The following is a 27,738-nucleotide window of genomic DNA, read 5'->3' as shown; positions in this document are numbered from 1 at the left end:
TATATATTTAATTGGATCCCAGAAAAATGAAAAACAATTTGAAGAAATAATGGCTGATAATTTACCAAATTTGGTGAAAAATATTAATCTGCAAATCCAGGAAGCTCAGCAAAACTCCAAGGAGGATAGATACAAGGAAAACATCATAATCAAACTGCTGAAAGCCAGAGATTAAAAAAAAAAAAAAAAAAGAAGAAGAACAAGAACAAGAAGCAGCAACTTTAGAGGGAAAAAAATCACATTACATACAGGGGTAGTAGAACAAAATGCATGATAAATGACTTCTCATCAGAAACAATGGAGGCCAGAAGACAGTGGAAGGACAATTTTTGAAGTACTTTTAAAAACAATCCCAAATTCTATAACCAGTGAATATATTCTTCAAAAGTGAGGGTGATGGCAATTCTACTCTAATCTACCCAAGAGAAATGAAAACATATGTCTACCCAAAAACTTGTACACAGATGTTCATAGCAGCAATAATCATAATAACCAAGGAGTATAGCAATCCAACATATATCAATTGACGAATGAATAAATAAATGTGGGCTACCATACAATGGAATACAAATTCAGCAATAAAAAGGAACAAAGGACTGATACATGCTACAACATAGATGAACCTCAAAAACATTATGCTAAGTGAAAGACAAAAGACCACATATTGTACATTTCATTTATATGAAATGTCCAAATGAGGTAAATTTATAGACATAAAGTAAATAAGAGGTTGTCTAGTGATGCAATAGGGAATGAGGGCTAACAGGCACAGGGTTCTAAAATTAGACTCTGGTGATTACTGCACAACTCTGCAAATATACTAAAAATTACTGAACTGTACACTTAAAACCAGTGAATGTTATACGTTTACTGTATCTCAAAGCTTTTTTGCCTTTTTTAATTTTTACTTTTTATTGAAATGTAGTTGACTGATAATGTCAGTTTCAGGTATACAGTAAAGTGATTCAGTTACACACACACATATATATATACACATTCTTTTCCATTACAGCAATAAAGCTTTTTTTAATTAGGATAAAGTAAAAATATTTTCAGGTAAACCAAAACTAAGATAATTCATCATCAGATTTGCACTAAAAAAATGCTAAAGGAAATTCTTCAGGCTGAAGGGAAATGACACCAGATTAATCTCAGATCTACTGGAAGGAATGGAGAATACCAGAAATGATCAATATGTGGGTAAATACAGATGACTGTTTTATTTCCTTCTCTTTATTTAAAAGACAACTATTTACAGCAAAAATTATAACACTGTGTAGGATGTCCACAAAGATAACTTATTTCTAAGTAGTATATCAGTTACATTTTCAAATAATATGCTTAAATACGGATTTAGGTGAAACACTTCTAAATTTAAAGTAATGAGTCCAGTTGTTAACCTGAAAAGAAGGACAATAAATATACCACAGAAGGTCCAAACACTAGAAACACAGACTGGGAGACAACATCTGCAAAACAAATACCTGATAAAAGATTCGTACCTACAAGTAGAAGGAACTCCAAAAGATGAGTAATAAAAAGATAAAATATAAGCAATAAAAAGTGTGCACAAGACCTGAAATGGGCAAAAGACTTAAAAAGACAATGAAAAAAAAAAAAAGCACATGAAAAGGTATTCAAAATCATTAGTCATCAGGGAAACACAAATTAAAGAAATATCATCACATATCCACTAGAATAGCTAAAATTAAAAAGACTGTTGGTTGTAGAACAAGTGGAAATCACATACATTTCTGGTGGCAGTTCTTTACTAAAGTTAAAAAATAAACCTCCCTAGAACCCAGCAATTCCATTCCTAAGTATTTACCAAGGAAGTAAAAGCACATATTCACACATCAAAAAAGACTTGTACAAGAAAGTTTACGGCAGTTTTATTCATATTAGCTCCAAACTGAAACAACCTAAATGTTCATCAACAGAAGAATGGATAAGCAAATTATGAGTGAATCACACAATGGAATACTATTCAGCAACAGAAAAGAATGAACTGATACATATAACCATGCAGAAAAAAGAAAATCTCAAAAACCTGATTTACATGAAAGAAGGCAGACACAAAAGAATATATCCTGTATGATTCCATTTAAATGAAGCTTAAGAGGCAAAACTAATCTACAGTTCCAGAAATCAGAGCAGTGGTTGCCTGTAGGGGTTGAGGACTAACTACAAGGAAAATTTAGGGGTGATGGAAATGTTCCATACCTTGGTTGTGATAGTGATAATGCAGGTACATACATTTATCAAAAGTTACTGAAGTGTATACTTAAGAACTGTGTATTTTACAGTATGTAAACTTTGGCCACAAACATTTTTTTAAATGTCATCATTCAGATATGCTTTAGCTGCATTAAAGCCTTACTCAGTATGTACTATAGGCACATTTTATCAAGATATTTCTGCAGATATGGAGATGAATCGTTATCAAAGATTAAATATTAACTGGTTAAAAGCAAGTTTAGGGAAGGTTGTGAATTTGAGACGTCTGAAGGTTAAAACAAAAATCTTACTCCCTGTTATAAAATATCTATTTTATAACAGTTCTATAAACTATTCTATAAAAAGTTCTATTTATAAACAGTTCTATAAACAGAAAATATACAGTTGTCCCTCAGTATCTGCAGGGGATTGGTTCCAGGACCCCCAATGGATACCAAAACATGTGGATCCTCAAGTCCCTTATATAAAATGGCATAGTATTTGCATATAACCTATGCACATCCTCCCATATACCACAATTATCATCTCTAGATATAGAACTTAAAATACCTAATACAATGTAAATGCTATGTAAATAGTTGCCAGGACTTGGCAGATTCAAGTTTTGCTTTTTGGAACATTCTGGAATATTTTTTTCCTGAATATTTTCAATCCCAAGTTGGCTGAATCCATGGATGTAGAACCCAAGGATACCGAAGGCTGAATGTACAGCTATTTCCAAATACTGACTTCTGGAATATCATGGTCTTCTCCCTCCTTGGGCTTCAGCTGATGGGTCAAGGGAAACATCAAAACAAGTAATACAAATTGTTACTATGAAGAAAAGAAAATGCACGGGATCCTAATAAAAAACAAAAGGGACATCTATTTTAGAATGGTCAGGGAAAGCCTCTCTGAAGAGGCAACATTTGCTAAAATTTTTAAACACAGTGAAATTTAAAATCTGAATGAAGTTAATTATATTAAGGAGAAGCAAAAGAGGTAGAGCAGGGACAGGAACGATTATATACAAAGCCAAGTCCCTTTGATACTAGCAAGGTAGAATGAGCTGGTACCAAAGAGAATCAGGATATAGTAAGTTAGTGGAGGAAGTGACTTGCAATAAATATAAAGAGAGACAGTTAAGGGCCAGGTTACACTGCAGATTAATGTGGACTTCATAATGGATTTGGAGTTTCACTGAGTTTGTAATGGGAAACAAACAGAATAAGGTTAGGATAACAAGAGCAAAGGCACCAAGACAGCCACTACTGGTAAACATTTACAAGGAAAGTGACAGCTAGTATATTAACAACTAACATTCTGAACTGAGAAGACTGACTTTCATATGGGTTTTATTATTGATATTTTCCCAAAAAGAAGCATATTTTATCATGACACAGTCTTGATTTAATGAAAACCGACAATACAAACACTGATCCCCTGGATTAAAGTGGAAACAAGTACACAATATTTAACATAAGATAACAGGACTTTGGAGACTAAATGAAGGCAAAGACTACTTAGAGAAAATCTGAATGTTAAAAAATAGAATAAATGTTTAAGTTAAACAGTTTACTTCATGCACACATTTAAAAATCTATTTTTGAAAAATATTTAATGGCATGAGAAATAGTAATGACTAATACTAAATGAAAAAAAGCAGGTTATTAAAACTGTATCTATAGCATTATTTCCTTTAAAAAAAAGAATCAACACTGTATATATGTGTGTGTGTGTATATATACATATGTACATAAAAAACACATACATATGTAAAAATATTGGAAGGACAAATACCAGTACTTTCATAATGTTATTATACATATATGTATGTTTGTTTTACTTTGTCTATTTTCAAAATTTGCCACACTGAGCATGAATTACATTTTTTCAAATGCAAAGTTTTAAAAAGTTATTGTAATTAACACAATGAATTGTTGATATTTAGTGCCTATTGAGAAATCTCTTATATAATGTAACAGATCTGTAACTACTTTTAATAAACTTAAAAAAACTTTTTTGAGGTCAAGGAAATTACTGGTATGCTCTCCCACAAAACTGACCCCAGTACCAATTTAAAAAAAACAAACAAACAAGATTACTGAACTGAACTAATGGACTCACAAGTCTTATAATACATTAGATAGCAATTATTCCTACTAAGAGAGGCAACTCTTTTTAAAAGGAAATGAATTCTTTTTAGAGGGCATTTTAAGTGATTCAACTATGAAATTTTCATTTCCAAGCAGTTTAAGAAACCAAAGGACAACTGCAAAAAGCAAGAGGAGAAAACTACACACTTTAACATACAAACATAGTCTAAGCAATTTCCATATACATCAAAGTTCCAAATAATACAGCTAATTCAAAATTTTTTCCTTTAATCAAACCTTCATACCAGCTATTTGTTCATCTATCCTTTCACTAGTTGTTAAACGCTACTAGTGTTAGGCACTGAGTATACAAAATGATTAAGACAACCAATGTAGGGAACAGTCTAGTGAGGGACATTGTCAGAACAACAGATAATTGCATTACAAAATGTGCTATAATACACATACACTTGGGACTATAATACAAAAGTGCTTTAACAGAAATACAAAAAGAGTGTTATAGAACACTACTTGCTGGGAATAGCTGGGGAAAGTCTGATCAAGGATTTGGTGTTTTGAAGCATGAATAGGAGTCTAACAGATGAAAACGAAGGAATAAAATACGCAGAATTACATAGGCCCACAACAGAACAGGGTAGAGCTTAACGAATTTCAAAGAGTGATAGAGATTAACCTGTTTGGAACAAGATCATGAAGGATTCTTCAGCCTACTCAAATCTAACCCTATCCTCTAAGCCAGGGATTAGCAATCTTCTGTAAAGAAGCAGATAGTATATATTTTTGGTTTTGCAGGCCAAACAATCTGTGTCAACCATTCAACCCTCATATGCCCGCATAGCATAAAAGCCACCATAGACAATATATGAACAAATGAGCATGGCTGTATTCCAATAAAATTTAATTTACAAAATAGGTGGCAGGCCAGACTTGGCCCACAGATCATAGTTTACAAGTCCCTGCTCTAAGTAAGAAACCACCAGAGGCTTGCAAGCAGAGAAGTGACAAGATCAGCTCCATGATTTAGAAAGGAAATCCTGGTGACAGCAGTGTGGAGGGACTGAAAAAAAATGTGAAAGGCATCTCTAGACAGGAAGAGAATAAGAATATAAACTGAGGCCATACTGACACAGGCTAAAGAAAAGATTTTAGTTTGAAAAATATTAAAGTGGTAGCTTTTAGCAAGCAGGGAAGAGCTAAGAATGATGATGTTTGGGTGCCCAACGGCTGGCGAAACACCACTAACCAAAACAGGGAAGGGAGAATGAGAGAGAAGAGCATGAGCATAATGTATTTGATATGACCAAAGGACATGCAGGTGGAAATGTACATAAGACAGATGTACAGAAACCACTGAAAAAGTGGTTTAAGACAGAAATACAGATTAGAAGTTCACAGTGGTAACTGAAGTCAGGGGGCAGCTCAGGGAGAAAATATGAAAGAGGGCTGAGGACTGATTCAGAGTTCATCTCTGACTCACTTCCTTTCTTCCTTGACTTACTGTGTGTCAAGCATAATAGCAGACTTGCATATATAATGGTATTTAATTAGCAAAACACTCCTCCAGAGCATGTATGGAATATCTACAGAACATCTTCTACAAGCAAGGCACCATGGGCAAAATAAAGACTGAATAAAACTTTGCCCTCATCATTAAAGGATTTACAAACTGGCAGAGAAATCATTCAACACTTAATTAAAATTAAATTACAATTTGTATCATTAAAAAAATCTGTTACAAAAAAAAAATCAGGAGATTGGGGTCGGTGGGGAACTCATGCTTAGCATGCACGAGGTCCTAGGTTCAATCCCCAGTACCTCCATTTAAAGATAAAAAAAATCAGGACATTAACAAAATTTAAATGTCATTCAAGATACTATGTCTACATAGCCAGAGCAAAACAAATTGGCTCAAATGAAACAAAAATAAAATCTATACCCTCCCCATTATTACTAGTACTACTATTAGTTACAGGTGCTTATAGGTTACAAACAACTCCATTCCATCCTCAAAAAAACTATTCCTTTGAATACTCACAAATATTCTAAGGCAATTACTATCATTACCTTGTATTACTAAAAAGATTTAGAGAACAACTTGCCCAAGGTCACACCGCCAGCAAGGAGGAAAGACAGGATTCCACTGAAGTTCAGATCTGATTGCAAAATCTGTGCTCAAGACCATTACACTGTACTGCTGTCATTGGACCAGTTTCACAGTATTTCTCTCATTTTCAGTTTCTTGAGGAGAAACTTACTATCCCACTGCCATGGTGAAGAGAGCAAGAAGAACAAGATGGAAGAGAAACAGTCCCAGTTTAGAGGAACAGTGTGATCATCTGGAAGAAGAAAGCAGTCCAATGAGGTCCACAATGACGGCGGTGATTACTGTTGATTCGTATCTTGCCAAAGGAGTCTGGAGAATATTGTTTTTCTTCTTGGGTTGCTATAAACCTGGTTTCTAGGCACTCACAGTGTGAATATTTAATAGGCCCTAAAATCCAACACCATGAATTATTCAGAGAGCTAAGTACTTTTGGAAAAGACATTTTACATACTTAATCTCAGGATGCTTATTATTTACTTTCTGACTTGTAAATCATATATAACAAGGATAAAATTTAATATTAAGTACCATGAATTTTGGTATAAGATTTAAATCTAAAAACCAAAGTAAAGGATAAGGAACACAGATTTTTAAAGACACTTTAATTTTACAACTATATAACTTGCCCCAGTAATATCCTTAACAACTTTTAATTATTCAAAATGTGAATCCTCCCCTCTGCTACCTCCCTATGCAGTTGATTTGCAGATTTAAATATCCAGTTTCAGAGCCATACATCCAACTACTTGCTTGACATCCTCAGATGTCAAAATCAACATGTCCAAATCCGAATTCATGATCTCCTGCAAATCTGATGCTATTCCAGGTTTCCCTACAATTAATGAATCCTCATTCATCCAGTTATACAAGCCAGAAATGCAGGTGTCATCCTTGTTACTTCTTTCTGACCTCTCACATCCTATCCATCACCTGATTATGCCTCCTAAATATCTCTCGTCTAACTTCTCTACCTAACCCCTCCACCACCATCACCTGAGTACTGCTCTCTCACCTGTCCCATCACAATAGCCTCCCAGCTGACCTAGCCACATCCACTCCTGCCCCCATCAAAATGTTCTCCACACTGCAGCTGGAATTATTTTTTTTTAAAGGGCACAAAGCTGGTATCTCCCTTCTGCTTAAAATCTTTCATTGCCTTCCCAATTACTATCTTTAAGATAAAGATAAAACTGTAATATGGCCTCGTCCTTACTTGCCCCAGCCTGCTCTTAAAACATTTTCTCCTCTTTCTCCAGTGATTCTGGTTTCTCTTTTAGTGCCTTATGTTTGCTAAATCACCCCATCTAAAACCACACCCCCTCCATCTGATAACTTCCATCCCCAGCTCACCTAGTTAACTCCTGCTCATACTGCCAGATGTCTGCTTAGTTGTCACTTTTCAACTAAAACATCAGCTTTCCCTTTGTTCATTCAACATTTATTTACAGAGTGCCTGCTACATGCCAGGGACTGCTGTGGACACTTAAGATACAACAATGAACACATCAAAGGCACTGGTCATGTGAAGCTTTGGGGGATGTGGGGAGGCAGAATAAACATAATTTTTAAAATAAGTTAAGAAGGGAAAGAAAGAAAAGAAAGAAAGAAAAGAAAAGAAAAGAAAAGAAAAGAAAAGAAAAGAAAAGAAAAGAAAAGAGAAGAAAAGAAAAGAGAAGAAAAGAGAAGAAAAGAAAAGAGAAGAAAAGAGAAGAAAGAAAGAAAAGAAAAGGAAAGGAAAGGAAAGGAAAGAAAGAAAGAAAGAAAGAAAGAAAGGAAGAAAGAAAGGAAGAAGAAAGGAAGAAAGGAAGGAAGGAAGGAAGAGAAAGGAAGGAAGGAAGGAAGGAAAAGAAAAGAAAAGAAAAGAAAAGAAAAGAAAAGAAAAGAAAAGGAAAGAGAAGAGGGAGGGAGGAAGTAAGTAAGTTAGTTAGTTAGTTAGTAATATACCATGTCAGTGATAAATGCCATAGGGGAAAAACAAAGCAGAGTAAGGGGCACTGGAAGTACAGGTGATAGCAGGGACAGCTGAAATGTCAGGGTAGGCCCCCTTGAGAAGATGACACCAGCAAAGACTTGAAGGTGGGGAGAGAGCCCCTGGGCATCTGCCAGAGAGAACAGCAGGGCAAAGGCCCCAGGGCAGCACCAGGTATTCAAGGAGCAACATGGAAGCCAGGGGGGCTGTAGTGGAGTGGGTGAGAGGGAAAAGTAGGAGAAAACAAGGTCAGAGAGGGGACAGGGGCAAGGAAGAATAATTACAGAGCCTCATGAGCTACTGTAAGAACCTTAGTTTTTACTGATTAAAATAGGGAGGCCTAAGAGTCTGAGCAGAGTGACTTAATGTTTAAGAGGATCCTTTCGGCTACTGTGCGGAAAACAGACTGCAGGGCTGAGCGGAAGGAGAGAGGCCAGTTAAAAAGTTGCTGAAATAATCCAAGTGAAAGATGATGCTGATTTCCATGACTAGATCTAAACCCCTTAGCATTTCATTATTAATTTTATTATCTGCTTAATACCTCTCCCCCTGCGGAGAGTAAGCTCCATAAAGGACAGTTCAAGTCCATTTCTGCTGACTAGTCTTCCCAGAGCCTAGCACAGTGCCTGGCACACAGAAGGCACCCAAATACCTTTTGAGTGACTGAATCTAACTATTTTGTCTTTCAAATTCTCAAATGTAATACATGTCTCATTACCCTGTCTCACACACACACACATAGAGCCTACTTTATAGGTAGGTTTATTTAAACCGATAATTTGTGGATGCTGGTAATATGAAGTATCATTTCAGTGAGGGAAATAAATCTTGTGACAATATATTCAAACATATTATTCCTTAAAATCATCCTCCTTGCTTTCCCAACTCCATAGTCTGCTAGAATTTTCTAAAACTCAGATTGGATCATTCCATTCATTCAAAATTCCAACAGCCTATGAGATATAGTCCAAAAGATACAGGGTACTTAGTTTTCCCCTAATATAGCTTTCTTACTTCCTAATATCCTGACACACTGTATACTCCAGCCACAAAGAAATAAAAGGGACAAGGTAGCCAATACTTATATCTACTGTTATGCAAACTGCCACATACATATACCCACATATATTTATATATATATATAAAAATATATATATATCTGTATCTCCTTGGAATGCTCCTTTCACCCCTTTGTCTACACACGAACTCCCAACTCAACCTTCAGGACACACATCAGTCAAGTTTGGAAATCACTGAACCAGATTATTTCAAGGGTCCCTTCCATTGCTGAGATTTGTGAAACGCCATCTTTCCAGTAATGAAGCAGTCTCCAAGAACAATCTGAGCTAGAAACTTCAAAATATTTCATCATTAATTCCATTTATGTCAAAACATATAATTAACAAACCAAGTGAAATGTGTAAGCCTTTATTGATCCTGGTTCCAAAAAAAAATTTTAAGGTAGTCTGGGCCATTTGGGGGAACTGGAATACAGGTCAGACAGAGAAGATTACATTATTTTCCTAGATGTGATAATGATACAATAGTGGTTATGTAAAGAAAATAACCTTATTAGAAGAAGCATGCTTCCATATTTAGGGGTTAGGCGTCAATGTCACCAACACACTGTCAAATGGTTAAACAAAGAAAAAAAAAGAATAAAACAAATATGGCAAAATATTAAAATGTTGAATCTACTGTTCAATTTTTCTGTATGCTTAAAATTTTTTTGTAAAAAAAGTTGAAAACATAGAAAGGCATACAATCATGAATTGCCACCTAAATGCAGATGCCTGCTAAACAATCCCAGAGCTCATCCAGCCCCGGCAAAATTCCACTCACTCTCTGAGGTCATTTCTACCTAGGGTTCCCCGCAGGAGCCCTGCTTAGGGAATCTCTGCATCGTCTGGGATTGCTCAGTAAATGCCCTACTCCCCAGTTCAGAGAAACTGGCTTCAGGGTCACAGCTCTGAACCCACACAGCTGAAAGGGAACCCACCTGGCAAGCAGTAGAGGGAAGGCAAAGGCCTACAGTAAGGACATTTCTAAAGGCTCAAAGGAAATGGACACCTTGAAGTAACAATTACCCTTTTTCAGCATTAGCCACCACACACAGGTAGCTGAAAGACTAGGCTGAGTTAGCACTGGCCTGGCCCACTCCTACATTCAGCTTCCTCCCAGCTGTGACTACTTGGCCAGGCTCGTTTATCCATTCCATTTTTAACAGAATAGTCGCTGACTGATAGGCACTGTTCAAGCTTTAAACCTCCCCAGGCTATTGTCTTCTGGTACGTAAACTGGGGGTACGACAGCACGTCCCTCAGTGAGAATTAATAAGAAAAGCAGTGTCCAGCACATGTGATCACTCAATGCTGTCAACCACCAGCTACCAAGAAGATGGTTCACATACATACCACTGCTTTGTAGATGGCACTGTGTTCCTGGCAGTACTGCCATTACTGTTTAATTGAGAAAAACTATTACTACTTCTGGGTGAAGATGGCAGATGTACATAAGCATCTCATTTTGCTCCCTCCTGAAACTTCACTAAAACTGCAATAAAAGTTTTTAAAAAGTCATAAACTCCCAAAGATAGCAAGAACAGAAGAGGAGACCATAGCAATAAAATTTTGAAAGCTAGAAAGCAGATGGACAATGGTACCTGACTTAGCACATCCAAGAAAACTGAATTTCCAAGCCAGCAGCAGGGAAAGCTAAGAACCAATCCAGTAAAAACTTGGTGGAAGCAGGAAGAAAAGTCAGATCCCACAACCTTCCCTTTCCTCTTCACAGTACTGGCAACTGCTCCTTCCATATCCTGGCAGAAGTCTGAGGTTTACCCCCTATTTCTTGTGTTCTGGACTGGGGGATCCAGGCACAATGGAAGATGTAGGTATTATACTGAAAACTAGACATAAAGGACTGCTGTCCCTCTGTTCTGGTGCAGGAGACCGGCAACCAAACCCTTTCCCTCCAGACAGGAATCTGGAAAACTACGCAGTGAAAGAAAACTTTAAACAAAATCATTATAATGTCACAGATAAGAGAACATATTGCATTTTAAAACAAGACTAGGAAGCTATCATAAGAAACATTCAGAGACTAAAAAACAGCCTTTGAAAATAAAAAACATGATTGGGCAATTTTTTAAAAAATCCAGGTAGAAAGGTTGGCAATAAAAGTTAAGAAAATCTAGGAATAAGTAATATAGAAAACAGATAAGAAAATTAGAAGACTTTTAAAAGGTTCACATCTAAATAACAGGTGTTTTAGGAGAGACTACAGAGAAAATAAGAGGGAGAAAAATAATAAAACATTCAAGAAAATTTCTCCAGAATAGAAAGTACTGTATTTCCATATTTAAAGGGCCCATCAAATACTCAACCTAATGGATGAAAATAGACCCACACTAAAACAGACCATTTTAAATTTCAAATCACTGGAATCAAAGCATAGATTCTATAACTTTGCAGAAAGAAAAAAAAATAGACCACATACAAAAGATCAGGAATCATAATAGTATGGAATTCTCAGCAGCAATACCAGAAGCAAGATGACAATGGAGTAACAACTTCCAAATTCTGAAAAAAAAATTATTTCTAAGTAAAATCTTAATTACCAGCCAAAATATCAGTCAAGTATCAGGACAGAATCAAAACATATTCAGACAGGCAAGGTCTCCAAAAAACTTAACACTTCTTGTCAAGAAGCTACTGATGGGGCAGGTTATAGCTAAGTGTTAGAGTGCATGGTTAGCATGCATGAGGTCCTGGGTTCAATTCCCAGTTCAATTCCCATTTAAAAAAATAAACACATAAGCCTAATTACCCTCCCCACCCCCCAAAAAACCAAGACAAAATAGTAAAAAAATAAGGGGGAGAGTATAGCTCAATGGTAGAATGCATGCCTAGCATGCATGAGGTCCTGGGTTCAGTCCCCAGTACCTCCATTTAAATAAATAAACAAACAAACCTAGTCACCACCCCCACCCCAAAATGAATGAATGAATGAATAAATAAATAAATAAATAAAATTTTTTAAAAAAGAAAGAAAGAAACTACTGGAGTTTGAGGGTCACCCAAAGGAATAAATCAGTAAAAGAGAATACAGGGAAGATATCCACACAGGAAGGCAAAAGAGAACCAGCTGTGCCCCAGACAAGGAGGGCAACCAAGCCGGACTGAAGCAGTGTAACATGTCCCAGTGCTCTGCCAGCTTTTTAACCTGAGGACTGAATGCCCCACGAATTTGGCCCAGATTCCTATCTGTACTCAGCTGGGCTTGGCTTGAGCTTGAGCATATGCTGATGCAGTTCCAGTTCTCCTTCCAAGCCCTGCAGGCTGCATCAGCAAAGGATATTCACTTCCCTCCCAGAGGGTTCTGCTTTGACCTACTCTGATAGCTGCAGGCAGGCCACTGGGAGCAGCTAAGAAACAGAAAGCACAGAGCAACAGTCCACTCCCTCTGAGAGTATTTCTGCTGTCCTTTCAGAACTTGGTCCACACTAGAGCCCTCCAGGTGCCCTCACTGTAGGGAACCCCATTGCCCAAGACTCACTCATAACACTGCCCACTAACTTCCTCAGAAAGGACCCCTGTAAACACAGGGAAACTGAAGTCAGTCTGTTCTGCTCATCTTTTCCTGGAAGCTTTCATCTAATGACAATATTGTCCTTTGCTATCAGGTATGTGCTTATAATTATGAAGCAAAATGTTAATATTAAGTTGAGAAAACTCTAGCATCTTCTAATAAGCCTGTCTGGACCTGATCTGTGCTCTGGGGGGAAATAACTTTGTTATCACAGTTTACTTAATGAAAACTCCACTGTTAATAAAGACACGGTTTATGGTTCTGCAAGGTATGAATTTAACTGCAGAAATTAATAAGGTGTTATGATTTTATAGCCTGGTAGAAAAGATTAATCCCAAAGGTCTTATGATTTTGTTGCCCTTTGCAACATTAACCAATTACACCTAACTCAGTAATTTTATTGAGCCATTCCTTTCCCTATAGACTACATAAATATGCATTCCTTAATTCCTGTTAAAACCAGCTCTTTGTGGTACTCAATAAGTTAAATAAAACTTTGAAAAATGCCCATAGTTTGTATGAGAATTTTGTTTTGAACACTATTTATTCCAAACCAAATATATCATTTAAAATATGTGTAAATATTTATATACATGTAAATACATATATATGTGTATAGTTATGTATTTATGTGTAAAGCTTATTTTAAAAAGCAAGAGATTTAACAAAAAGATCAGGATAGAGGCTGTTGGGCCAACTGAGTTCCTTCAAAATCCAACGACCCCATTCCTGGGCTCTCAGATGTCTGACATTCTTTGCTAGGTGTGTTTGCCCTAACAAAGTAATAGCCCTAGGTAACGCTCAGGCTGGCTTGTTTCAGCCTACCTTATCAGAGTCAAACGCCACCACACTTCAATGACCCTAAACCTCTTACCTCACCTACAACCAATCAGAGACTTGCACACAAGCCCACCTTATAAAAGACTCCAACAACCGGCCCTCCCTCGTGCTCACAAAGGCACCCCACAACTGTGTGGCCCACTGTTGTCTATGACAGAGTACCCCAATAAACACCTTTCTATTCTTATACTTAATCGCTGGTAAATTCTTTTACCAACCTGCGTGTCACTGGCTCACCAACTGGCCACCCCGCTGTGTATCACAACAGAGGCTACCCCTGGAAGATGTAAATGTTTTGTTTCTTAATTTGGTTGTAGATACAATGCTGATCACTGCAGTAGTAGTATTTAAATTGTACACTTACATGTGCTCTGCAGTTTTTTCAGTACCTGAGGTACAACTCAAAACAAAACAAACTTATTTAAAAAGAGAACAAGAATTTCTGTTATTGTTGGATATTCAAGGGGATTACCACAGGAGGGTATTACACAACATATGTCCCTTCATATCCTCTCTTCCTGAAGGCCCTCCTATTCATTCCTGCCAAGCCAATCAAATGAGTCAATATAACTAAAGTCCACACCACTAAATGACAGCAAGGTTAATAAATTCATCATTGTTTAACCTGGTCTTCAAAATTTTCTTGATCCAGTCTCTAAATATAAAAAGATCCACAGATTCTAAGAAATGCATTTGAATCAAACTAATTAGCTACTGCCTTTAAATTAAAAAATCCTCTAAGTTATAAGAAGATTCATAGTGAGACAAGAACTAAAATTATACTCTAAAATACAATAATCTGTTTAAACTATCTACCTGAGGGGGAGGGTATAGCTCAAGTGGTAGAGCGCACAAAGTCCTGGGTTCAATCCCCAGTACCTCCTCTAAATATAAATAAGTAAATAAAGCTAAATACCTCCTCCTCAAAAACAAAAACAAAAACAAAAACAAAAAAAACTATCTACCTGAAACTTATCCCGTAATCCCAAAATGCCATTTTCATGCAGCAAGGCTTTTAATTACTAAAATCCATAAACAACCAAAACATCCATTATTATGGGAGTGATAAAATTACAGTACATCGGGTGGGGGGACAGCTCAGTAGTACAGCATGTGCTTGGAGTGCACAAGGTCCTGGGTTCAATCCCCAGTGCCTTTGTTGGCGGGCGGGGACAAAATTAAAAATTTTTTTTAAGTTTAAAAAAAGTTAGAGTACACCCAAATTGTGGCATACTATGCAGCATTTTAAAAATGAGGTAGGTCGTTGGCATGTACTGATAAGGAAATGTATCCTTATGTTAAGTCAGCTGCCCAACAGTATTATGGGTATCATCCCCTCCTTGGGACTGGAATTGAGGATGTAAAGGATGCAAAGTGAAGAAACAAGGAATTCTAACTTTTTACTCGATATACTTCTGTGCTGTTTTAACTTTTTACTTGATATTCATTTTTAATATTTTTAAAATGTTTACAACCTGAACATATTACTGTAATCATTTAGAAGGAGTAGATAAGGATAAAATAATAACATAAGTGTTTTACCTTGGGCTCCAGAAGTGAATTCAGAAATGACTAGACAGTTAGGCTGCGGTAATCCTAGCGGGCAGAGGAGGACCGGGCCGGGCGAGGAGGGGAGGGCGTGTCTCCAGAAGAGGAACGCTACATCCTCCCCCCACCTATTATCAAACCAGCTTTTCCTGCCGCATCAACATTCAAGTCAACTTTTGGTTTTCATCTTAAGAACGAAGACGCTTGCAACACTATTCCGGTAAAAACGTCTAACGTTTGCTCTACGTCTGAAACCTATGCTTGAAAGATGACAAGTGACTGAAGATGATGGAAAAGAGGTGTGATAAGCCTGGGAGTAAGTCTTGGGACTTGCTAAGAAAGGAATTTATAGTACAGGTAAGTGAAGATTTGAGAGAAGAGGTGGGACACTCTGAAAAGAGAAATTAATGTCATTGAGAGGCAAAACGCTGATTATACATTCATTCCAATCGGAGGCTTGAATCCCTCAAAACACACACACACACACACACACACACACACACTAGCAGGGGTAAGGGAGCGAGCACATCACTGCTTTGGCTTTAAAAGGTCACAGATTTACCTTTCAGATTAAAGCACCTTCCAGTGATTAACTCGGAAGCCAATTTACAGGTTAAAAACCAAAATGGTCTTCCCGAAAACAACTACCTTTGCTACATGAGCAACTCTCTGCTGCTCCTTGTCTAAAAGGACACCAAACACTTTATGATTAATTCCCGAAAGAATGTTGATCCACTTTCACTTCCTCTTCCCACCTCGGTACCTGACTCTCATAAACAGAGTCGGGAAAGTCCACTAAACACTGACATTCCCATCGATGGTTCAGAACAGACGGGAGGGAGGACGAAATACTTGAGTGGCCCCCACACGCCTCACGGACCGCACACCGTCTCTCCCCGCCCGCCTGTCGCCCCGGGAAGCTGACAGGCTCGAGATGGAAACCTTTCCAGACCACCCCGGGAAGCAATTAGACGCCGAGATAACGCGGCTTGCGTCCCGCCTGGGCCAAGTGCGGGCCACGGTCGCCTGAGGGGACGCTGGCAGGTGCGGAGGGGGCGGCGGAGGCCCCCGCCCCGCAGGCCGCCCAGAAGCTCCGCCGGCCCGCTCCGCCCAGCGGCGCCGCGCAAGAGAGAGGCCGGGCCGGGCGCCGCCGCACCTCGCAGGCCGGGCCAGGTCGGCCAGGGGCGCCTCCTCACGCGCGGGCGGTGGGCGCGAGCCCCGAAACCGGCCGCCCGCACTCACCCGGCTTCCCCGACGCCCACGCCGAACCCAGGCGCGCGCGCAGAGGAGGAGGCAACTGCGCCGCTACCGGGCCGGCGTCCTCCGCTCCACCTCAGCCCCCGGGAGCCGGGAGTGGGCGGCGGGTGCGAAGCGAGGGCGCCGGCGGGGCGGAGCGCGGCGCCGTGCGCACCGCAGCAACCAATCGGGACGCAGCAAGTGGCCGGCGGGGGGCGGGGCTGGCTGGGGCGGGGCAAGAGGGGCGGGGCAATTACGCCAGTGGGAGGGGCGAGGGTGTGGAGATTCTGCGAGCTTCTGGGACCCTACGGCCGGACTCCGCACCTTATGATTCGCGGCCCCATAGAGAGCTCACCCCTCGTGTTATTTTCCGGGCGGCAGCACCAATGCATTTCTGCTCAAGGACTTCAGGTGCAGCATCTGTGAGATCACATGCGTGGGGAGCCCAAGACCCAGAGGGCAACGGCTCTCTTTGCCTTTAGGCCCAGCGGCGTTGGTCGCGAGCCCCCCAGTGTAGGGCACGTGCTCCAGGAGGGTTCTCAGGAACTGAAGGTCTGCAGAGATGTCCTTTTCTAATCCCCGCCACGCAGAAATGAAGGCCTAGAAAGGTGCAGTTACTCGTCCAAGCCTACCAACTAGTACTGTAACCTGAGGTTACCAACACAACTAACTAATCTTCTCATTCTGTCCTGATGCTTTTCTGGGCCATCCACCAGATTTTTGGTTTTCTTATAGTCAGGTCTTTTCCTACTGTCTCATTTAAAGATGCTACATCTTGAATTTTTCGTATAACTTAAGCCTTTGAAAGCCCCGCCTTTATTTCCTACAGAATGTAAGATGCCATTTAGTTGTTTGGGGAAAAGACATTGTGTAAGTCCAGTTATTATCAATGGGAGTCTTAAAAAGTTCTTATCTGAAGTATCATGAAATAAAAGGTTTTGTGTCCCAAGTTGTCACAAAATACCGTTCTCGTACTCCTATTACTCCTTTAGATCTTTTTTTTAACATTTTTTATTGAGTTATAGTCATTTTACAATGTTGTATCAAATTCCAGTGTAGAGCACAATTTTCCAGTTATACATGAACATACATATATTCATTGCCACATTTTTTTTCGCTGTGAACTACCACAAGATCTTGTATATATTTCCCTGTGCTATACAATATAATCTTGTTTATTCAACATATGCCTGTCAGTATCTACAAATTTTGAACTCCCAGTCTATCCCTTCCCACTCCCTTCCCCCTTGGCAACCACAAGTTTGTATTCTATGTCTATGAGTCTGTTTCTGTTTTGTATTTATATATATATATATATTTTTTTTTTTTTTAGATTCCACATATGAGCGATCTCATATGGTATTTTTCTTTCTCTTTCTGGCTTATTTCACTTAGAATGACATTCTCCAGGAACATCCATGTTGCTGCAAATGGTGTTATGTTGTCTTTTTAACTCCTTTAGGTCTTATACTTGTAAGAGGAACAACTCTATTTTTTCTTATTTTTTCCATTATCTCTCAGTTCTCATTTTCAGGGATACTATTTTTCTATTGTTTATATTTTATCACTTGGTAGATTTACACTTGTAGTTACATCATCCTGATACAGGGCTAGGATCTTAAGTGCTTAATAAATATTTGTTGAATAAGTTACTTTTGAAATATGTGCAGCCTTAAAACCAGTTAAATTGCTGACCTATAAAAGTTGACTTTTTAAAATAAGCTTTTAAATCTTACTTCTTTTTTCATTATTGTATTAGAATTAGATTTGGTTACAAGGAGCAAAGGAAAACAACCACAATATAGCAGTGGCTGAAACAAAATTGGTATCTTCCTCTCATGTTGAGGAAGTCCAGAGTTAATCTAGAGCTGGTCTGGCATGTCATGGAGTCAGATCCAGCCTCCTTATTCCAGCCAAGAGAGTCACACAATTACTTACTTATGCTTTCAGATATATGGGCATTTGAAAGATATCAGCCTCTATTCCTAATGTCACCTCATGGTATAAAAGAGCTGCTGGAGCTCTAGCCATTATGCCTGCATTCCAGCAGATGAGAGGACAAAGGGAATACCCCCTCTCTTTGAGAACCTTTCCCAAAGTTTGCACATAGCATTTCTGCTTTCATTCTGCTGGCAAAAAAAAAAAAAAAACAAACAAAACAAAACAAAACAAAAAACTTAGTCACTTGGCTACACTAAACTGCAAGAAATGCTAGAAAATGGGATTTCAGGTACTGAGGAAGGAAGAATAGATATTGGGGGACAAGTAGAAATTTCTACTATAGTCTCAAATCTCATCACTATTTAAAGTATTAAGTATTTTACGATTCATTGACTTTTTTTTTTTTAACTTTATTACAGAGTATCTGTTGGCAAATGCTTACCTCCATTCATGAAGAAAGATGTTACTGTTGACCTGCCATTGGGTACACATGCTTTGAGTTGCCTTCTCAGACTTGAGTGGGGACTAAAACAATGCAGCTCGTTTCTCTATCATTCTATAAGCTTCTACTTCACAAACAGAGTCAAACATTTATATAGCTATGCTTTCAAAAATATGGGCATTTGAAAGATAATGGGATTAATTTGCTGATGTTGACATTTCAGTGTCAGCATTTCAAATGTACTGATTTGAGTATTTAGTAAAGTTGCAAATCAGCTGGGGAAAAAAACTCCACACATGCCCTGATTTCAGTTGGTATTCCATTACGTAGCTACTTAAGCATATGTTTTCTTAAATTCCTATTACCTGAGGACCTTGGAGGGGCTCTCCTAGATTCTGGAGCCTTTGTGACTTCAGGACCATTTTCAAGTTTGGGCCAGGACAGGTTCTAAAAGGCCTCCTTCATCTAAAACTGGACAGGTAGAATTCAGTCCAGTTGGTTCAACCTTCTTAAGAGAAAGGAACAATCCAGGCTGTCCTTCACACCAGGTCCCACGGGTTCTGGTTTGTTCTCACTTTCTCAGGTCTGCTTCGTGAACTTACTCTAATGGAGTGGTGCTCATGTCCCATCTTTTGAAAGTACACACCCAAGTGTACCGCAGAAGCTATGTTGAATAAAGCATATTGTGTAAATATGTACTTCCAAAAATATTGTCTCACTTTCTCCATAAGCTTATGGGGTCATGAAACAAAAAGACTTCTTTTTAATAAGTCAGTTAGAACTGTTGTATTGGGATAAAGGTGTCTTGAGACTAAGATCACACTCCTGTGGATCTGAAATGACGGTCTCCTGAAAGGATGAATTTTCAGTGTCAATCATTTGGGGAGAAGATGGTCTTTAGACGGGAAACAGGATACTAAAGCTTGGAAGACCATTTGACTCAGGCAGAAAAGGAAACACTTCTTTCTGAAGTCTAGACTCTGATGCCAGTGGATACATTTATCAGTTGACTTCTTTCAGTTACAAGTAAAAGAAAAAAAAAATCTCAAACTGGCTTTTCAGAGTTGTATAACAACAACAAACAAACAAAAAGCCCTAATTTTAGAACAGAAAAAGGGGAACATAATCTCAGTTGAAATAGAGATATATATGGGAAAAAAGAGAAGTATGATACTCTTACAAATGAGTCAAGGTTTTTTGTAAGTCTCATGTTAAAATCATCATGTTACGATATAGGAAAAGGTAAAGGTGAAATAATTACAGGTACTCTTTTTCAAGGATATAGTCGGGCACCAGGGTTTAAAAGACTGCTGAGGCAAATTCTTCAATGGATAACAGGGATCAGAGGATGGGTCAGAAAAGATACAGTAGTATATTAGCACAGGAAACCATAGAAAAGTTAGACAGAAGGCCTCTGGGGACAGTAGAAGCTGGAAACACAATAGGTGACCCCAAAGTTAGTGAATCAGTTCAATATGTAATTTTTATAGTATAGATTGACTTTAATTACACTAGGTTAGCACATATAAAATATTTTTTAAACGCTTATTGATGAAATTAATGAGATTGCTGACTTTCATATATATATATATATATATATATATATAATCTACTGTATTAGTTATCTATGGCTATATCCCAAAATTTAGCAACTTAAAACATCAAACATTTATTTATAATTTTGCACAATTTTTAAGTGTCAGGAATCTCAGAGCAGCTTAGCTGAGTTGTTCTGGCTCAAGATTCCTGATAAGCTTATAATTAAACTGTCAGCTGGGGCTGCAAACATCTGAAGACTTGCCTGAGGCTCTGCTTACAATAAAGCTCACTCTCATGGCTGTTGGCTGGAGGCCTAGGTTCCTGGATACAAGTGCCTCTCCACAAGGCTGCCTCAGGAGATGGCAACTCGCCTTATACAGATTGACTGGTCTGAGAGAGTGAGAGAGGAGGAAGCTTCCAGTGTCAAAAGTGACATACCATCACTTCTGCTATATTCTGTTGGTCACACAGACCAACTCTAATACACGTGGGAGAGCACTAGAGAATAATGTGAATATCAGAAAGTGGAGATCTTTGGGGGTCCTCTTGGATGCTTGCTATGACCTCCATTAGTTTAATAACATTTAGTTCTAAATTAAAAGGGGTTTCCAATCTCCTCTGGTACATACTTGCATTCAGTACTACAAATGAAAACTGTAATAGATGTGTGGCACTGATAATTTAAATGCCATAAGCCATGGTGCCATCAGTAATGTTTTCCTAAAATAGGGTACAATGCTTGATAAAATTCCCAAGATTATAAAATACAGTTTTCACAGTAGTTGCACCTGTGGAAAAAAAATAGTGTATTTAAAATCATGCAAAAAGTATGTCATGTTTATATGTAAAATATAATCCCATTCTAAGCTTAGATGACTACAAGCAGACTTTTTCACCCACGTGAATGTCTGGTGGGACATTTGAATGTTGGGCAGGACATGGAACAATACCTCTATTTGGTCAACTGCCGTGTACATTGCAAAACGCCCAGCCTCCCTGGCCCTACCTCCTAAATGCCTGTGGTCAGGGGTGATGTCTGAAATATTTAACAACTACGATGGCATGGACTTACCAATCAGTCAGAATAGATGCCAGCCAGCACGACGTACTGGTCCAAGTGGGCTAAACAGAAGCTCTGGCAGTAGCGCCCCTCTAATGATTTTGTCAACTGAAGATTCCCCCATACATTTCCAAAATGTCCTCTAGGGGGCAGGAACGCCTTCGCTGAGAACCACTGATTTACCTTTGAAGACCCCACCCTGCACCCAGCATTTCATGTTCATCATCCCAGAGGATTACAACACTCCTGCAAGTTGGGTCTGATGATACTCATTTGACAGATGAGAAAACAGAAGCTCAAGAAGGTCACATGGCTAGTGAGTGGAAACCCCTAGATCTGAATTCAAATCTCCTGAGCTCCAAAGCCCGTTCCCTCTCCCCTACATCACATTTCCTCTCACTCACTGGTATTAGGGACAGCTGGGGAGGCCAGGACCTCAAGGGAAATAAAGGACAACGATAATAGTCCAGCTATAAAAACACACTGAATCCCAGTCTGGAATCTTCACTCACTAATGTGATCTACTCCAGTCTCTTTTCTGCCAACACCATAACCTCGTGTGGGTAAGAACAGGGATCTGAAATCAGACCAACCACAAACAGCCTGAATTCAAATCCCCAACTCTGCCGCTTTCCAGCTGTGTAACCCAACCAAGTTATTTCATCTCTGCTTTAGTTTCTCCATCTCTCAAAAAAAGTTAATAATAAATAATGTTGCTGTTAATAGTGGGGTGTATGTATCTTTTTGAATTAATTCTTATTTTGTGGTTGGCTTTCTTCCTTTGATAACTATGTAAGTTTAAAAAGCTAAAGCTCTAAACATTCTTAGAAACAATAAACAGTACATATATGTAAATTTTAAAAAATATGTGCAGTATATTGTGTATATGTATTTACATGCAATATATTGTATATATGCAGTCAAATTGTAACAGTTCTACCTAATAAAAGTGAAAAAAAAGTTAATAATAGTAACTATGTTATAGGATTGCTGGGAAGATTAAGTTAGTTAATGCAAGGAAGGTGTTCACCTCTGTACCTCACACCCTGTGACTCATTATTATGACACATCTCATTCCCGATTCATGATAACTTCAGCTTGCATTTTCTGACTCTATGCCTCATAGTCTGTCCTTATGTAACCTGGCACTGCTATTTATTTCATTTGCTCAGTATTGATTAGTTCTACTTTCTGTGAGCACGTACAACAATCTCATGCTGGCTTAACAGATAATGAGGTAGAGCTATATGTGTTGATTTGGAAAGATTTTGAAGATACATTAACAGACAAGTCAAATAAAAGATAAGAAGAGTATCTATAGTGTGCTCACATTTGTGTGTTTTGAGAGATGGAGCCAGCGTGTGTGTATAAATCATGTACAGTTGACTCATGCAGAAGTTAGGGGCACTAGCCATCTGTGTAGTCAGAAATCTGTATATAACTTTACAGTGGGTCCTCTGAGTCCGTGGTTCCCCATCCGCAGATTCACCCCACTGTGGGTCATGTAGCACTGTAGTTCGTTTATTGAAAAAAAATCCACATATAAGTGGACCCTCGCCATTCAAACTCATGTTGTTCAAGAGTCAACTTGAACACACTGTGAGTGTACAAAAATTTTTGGAAGGATATTGTGGTCGCAGGATAATGGCCCCCTAAACATGTCCTGACCCCCAGAATCTGTGAATATGTCATATTGCATAGCAAAGGGAAATTGAGGTTGCAGTTGGAATTTAGGTTGCTAATCAACTGACCTTAAAATCAGGAGATTATGCTGGGTGATCTGGGTGGGCCTTGTAACCACAAGGGTCCTTAAAAGTGGAAAAGGGAGGCAGGAGAGTCAGAGTGATGTGACATGCAAAGGACTCCACCTGCTATTGCTGGGCTTGAAGACAAAGGAAAGGGCCACAAGTCAAAGATCCAGGCAGAAGTCTAGAAGCTGGACAAGGCAAGGAATTGGATTCTTCTCTAGAACCTCCAGGAGGAATGAAGCCCCACCAGAACCTTGATTTTAGCTCAGGGAGATCCACTTTGGACTTCTAGAACTGTAAGATTATAAATTTATGTTGTTTAAGCCACTAAATTTGTAGCCATTTGTTACAGCAGCAATAGAGAACTAATACAGATAAGCAAGAAACTGTTGATAGTGATTAGATCTGGGGAGTAGGCTCAGGAGGTCTGGATCTCGGGGAGTCTGGGGTAAAGAAGAACTCGTTTATTTATTGCCTATCCTTTTTCATTGATTGGATTTTTTACTATATACATGTGAATTTTCAAAATAGATTTTCTTTTTCCAAAATAAAGAACCTTACCTTGTACTGTGTAACACTTTATCATCCAGTTGATGTACTCGCTGTCCTCAGGCCAATGACTTTGGCCCCTATGGGGCTGTCGGCAGGCAGGCTCCATGAGCGATGCATTTAGAACAGGCATCTCCCAAAACTCTCAAGATACTCAAGTTCATAAGGGTGGGACCCAGAGGCACATACAGATGCTCTTCCAGCCTTCGCCAGCTCATGTCCAGAAGGCCACCCAGTCATGACTTCTCAGGACACTTTTTCTTGGTGTTAGAGAGAAGAAAAAGGGCAGGTGGGCTCTTTGCTTCCCCACAGGCTGTGGGCAACATGATGTACAATGGGAAGCAGTGGGAATTGACATCCTAACTACTGCTTGATTAGTTGTAGGAATAAAAAGTTTTATCTGTGTAACTAAACACCATTCTCTCTCACTTATTTTCACAAAACATGCATTTGCTTTTATCTAGTTTTTCTCTACTTTGTGGATTCTTGTTTATGGAAGGCCACCACTCAGTTTAGTAAGAGTAGCTATTTGTTGTAAGAAAGACACCAGGGCAGAGGGGTGGGTATAGCTCAAGTGGTAGAGTACTTTAGCATACACAAAGTCCTGGGTTCAATCCCCAGTACTTCCTCTAAAAAATAAATAAATAAGTAAACCTAATTACCTCCCCACTAAAAAATAAATACATACATAAATAAAAATGCAATACATTAAAAAAAAAAAAAGACACCATAGCAAAGGCCTGGGAACACTAACAAAGTTTTGTGGGGTCTTGGCAGAAATTGATAAGTAATAATCAACTTTTGCTGCAGCTGTAAAAGCATCTAAAATGAAATTCTTAAAATATTGGCAGTCATTTTTATGCTTAACACAATTTAAAATAGTTCTCTTATTTCTTGTGCTTCTGATGACATGTCTTGCCTATAGAAAAGTAGCAAGCAACCTAGCAAACTCAGAACCCCTCGACATCATCCTTTACTGTTTTCTTTTTTTAATAAAAGCTTTCACATGTCATAAAATTCATTCACTTAAAAGGCACAATTTCATGATTCTGAGTATGTTCACAGAGTTGTACAACCATTATCACAATCAATTTTATTTATTTTATTTTATTTTTAGGGGGGTAATTAGGTTTGTTTGTTTGTTTGTTTATTTGTTTATTTACTTATTTTTAATGGAGGTACCAGGGACTGAACCCAGGACCTTGTGCATGCTAATCAGGCCCTCTACCACTGAGCTATACCCTCCCCACATACCACAATCAATTTAAGAACATTTTTCTCACCCTCAAAAGAAAACCCATAACCATTAGCAGTCACTCCCCATTTCCTCCCAAACTCTCCAGCCCTAGGCAACCACTGATTTACTTTCTGTCTCTATAGATTGGCCTATTCTAGACTTTTCGTATAAATGGAATCACACAATATGTGGTCTTTTGTGACTGCCTTCTGTATTTTCATTTAAAGCCTGCAGCTAGCTGAAAGCGTGACAGAGAACAGTTCCAGTCAACTCAGGAAATTGACTGAAACTGGCAAGATTAGCTTCGAAATCAATACTGCCCCCAGAGAAGAACTATGGAACATTTTTTCTTCAACAAGTCTTAAACAATAATAAGAACTTCTGTTCTTCTTGTTGTATTAGTACAACAGAGGACATAATTTAATACTTAGGATGGAGTGCTCTTCATGTGTCAGCAACCATGCTGGATTCTTTACATGTGATAGCTTATTGAATCTTCACAATAATTGATCTGAGAAACCTAGATGTCAGTGAGGTTTGGTACTTTGCCGAAGATCACACATCTACAAAGTGGCAGATCTGATGCCCCATGCCCTACAATCCAGTATATAGTCCCTGTTTGTCCCAAAGCCATGAGGTTCCCATAATCTCATCTGTTTCGGTCACATTTCTTAGTTGTAAACTGCAGTCCCCACTCCAAATGGATTAAGCAGGAAAGGGATTCATTCTAGGACACTTGGAACTTTGCAGTGCATGGAGAAAGTGGTTCAAGGTTGTTTCCAGAAACATGCCTAAAACCACACTGAAGAACTGGCCTGGTGAGAAAAACGCCAAAATGGCTGTGGCCACCACCACACGCTACAAGCCAGGAACTTGACTGCCACCGACACTGATGCCACTTCTGTGCCAGGAGCTCCACCTGGCAGCTACTGCCTCCTTGCACCAGCCAAGTGGAACTTTCAAAAAGAGCCAATGAATTTTCTCCCATGCCTCATTCTGAACCCATGTCTCCCAAGGACAAGCCTTGTTGGCAGAGCCTAGATCACGCACCTATTTCTGAGCATATTTAAGAAAATTAGGATTTTCTCTTCTGCCAGGACCAACTTCAAAGGTCTGACTTCCTGTGCTAGGAACCACATCTTCCCCAGATGAACGACACATGCCATCATCAATATGGGTGGACAATTTGGAAGATGATGGGCAGCCAAAAGTAGAACTGTCCACTATATCATTTAAGCAAAGCTCACTGAGACTCTTGGGGCTCAATGGGCAAATTATGGTGAAAACTGCGACTGAATGGAAAAGTTGAGAGGACGATGCCACAGAATCAGGGTCCCTCACAGAAGGCATAGAGGTCCAACTATAAATGCCAAAGCCAAGTTGCCGCTGGATCATATGCTCCTCACTAGAAGTTCCTCACAGTGTACCAGGAAAGACCCCTCCAACAAATACACACACACACACACACACACACAACTGTGAGTAGGTCTCCTCTTGTAACCACATTAAGCTCCCTGGGGTGTATTCGGATGTATGTGTCCTGTTGAGACCTTCAGGTAGGGTCTATCAATTAGTGGGGCTGGGAGACAGTGGCATATATCAATCATCTGGGGAAGATGTGGGTCCTTGAACAGGAAGCCAGACCTTTGAAATCAGTCTTGGCAAGAAAGAAAATCCCTAGCCCTTACTTTCCTAGGCTAGATTTGGGGCAGTGGAGGCATGCTTAGGGTGTTTGAAGGCTCTGCCAGAGGCGGGAGAAGGGTGGGCTCCTTCACTCCACTGCAGGCTGGGTACTGGACTCAGAGGCAAACTAGAGAGGGTCACAGCTGGATTATCCCATCCTAGGGGCTGTCCTCCCTTCCCTTCTGCCGTCCCTGAGCCTTGAAGAAAGCTGTATTTGGATGTTCCAGTCTGGCCTCAGCCAGGCAAGAGGTACCATGACAATATTTGTGAGTCTGCCCTTAGGCCAGAGAAGGAGAGGAAGCGCAGTGTCCCCCTCCTGGAGCTGGGGCAGTGAGGGCAGCAGGAACACCAAACAAAGCATCTGAGGGTTACATTTGGGGTTGAGGGGTCCTTTTACTGATTTCTGAGGGTCCAGATGCTGTGAATGGTGGATCCCCTTGTAGGACTTCAGTAAATGCATGCTGAATGAGCAGTACTTTGTTGAGAAGGAAAGGCAGTAATTCTAGGAACAGGCAGATCAGCACGAGTCATGCCTGAGAGGTATCAGAAATGTCCCAGAAGGTGGCTGAAGCCCAGGGATGGTGACCCAGGCAGTTGGTAGCAGTGAAGTATAATCCTAGCCATAGAGACAAGGTTAAGGGGACTCCCATCTCTGGGAGGAGTACCCCCGAGAGCAGGGCTATATCCTAGGTATACAGTGAAGCAAATGAATAGTAATGCAGTTGTTCTTTTAAGGAACTTAAAACTATTGCACTGACCAACACCAAGCCTTGAGCACACAGAACAAGGGTGACCCACACTTCACATGGTTCGGAGCTCCTAGACGTGATCTGAGGCTCTATCCTCAGGGTGTTGGGCCAGGGTTCTGGTCCTACAGTTTGAAGAAAAGAGCCATGAAAGGCTGGGAACCAGGCAGTG

General features: G+C 39.4%; 1 protein-coding gene and 1 long non-coding RNA gene across 2 annotated transcripts in view; one reads left to right on the top strand and one right to left on the bottom strand.

The window, feature by feature from the left end:
* TMEM50B (transmembrane protein 50B) overlaps nucleotides 1-16,784 on the bottom strand; it is a 34,214-nt gene extending 17,430 nt beyond the window's left edge. Inside the window, exon 1 of the mRNA XM_032473975.1 lies at nucleotides 16,628-16,784. The gene's annotated coding sequence lies outside the window, so the exon portion shown is untranslated. The remainder of the gene's footprint in view (nucleotides 1-16,627) is intronic.
* LOC116661584 lies at nucleotides 2,545-3,680 on the top strand. Its single transcript, XR_004317538.1, has 3 exons — nucleotides 2,545-2,558; nucleotides 2,623-2,624; nucleotides 3,601-3,680. It is a non-coding gene; the product is annotated as an uncharacterized LOC116661584 (long non-coding RNA).
* Nucleotides 16,785-27,738: the final 10,954 nt, after the last annotated feature.

The sequence above is a fragment of the Camelus ferus genome, chromosome 1 (genome assembly GCF_009834535.1).
Source record: "Camelus ferus isolate YT-003-E chromosome 1, BCGSAC_Cfer_1.0, whole genome shotgun sequence".
Lineage (NCBI taxonomy): Eukaryota > Metazoa > Chordata > Mammalia > Artiodactyla > Camelidae > Camelus > Camelus ferus.
The sequence above is the reverse complement of the archived record's forward strand: the minus strand, read 5'-3'. Positions and strand labels throughout refer to the sequence as shown.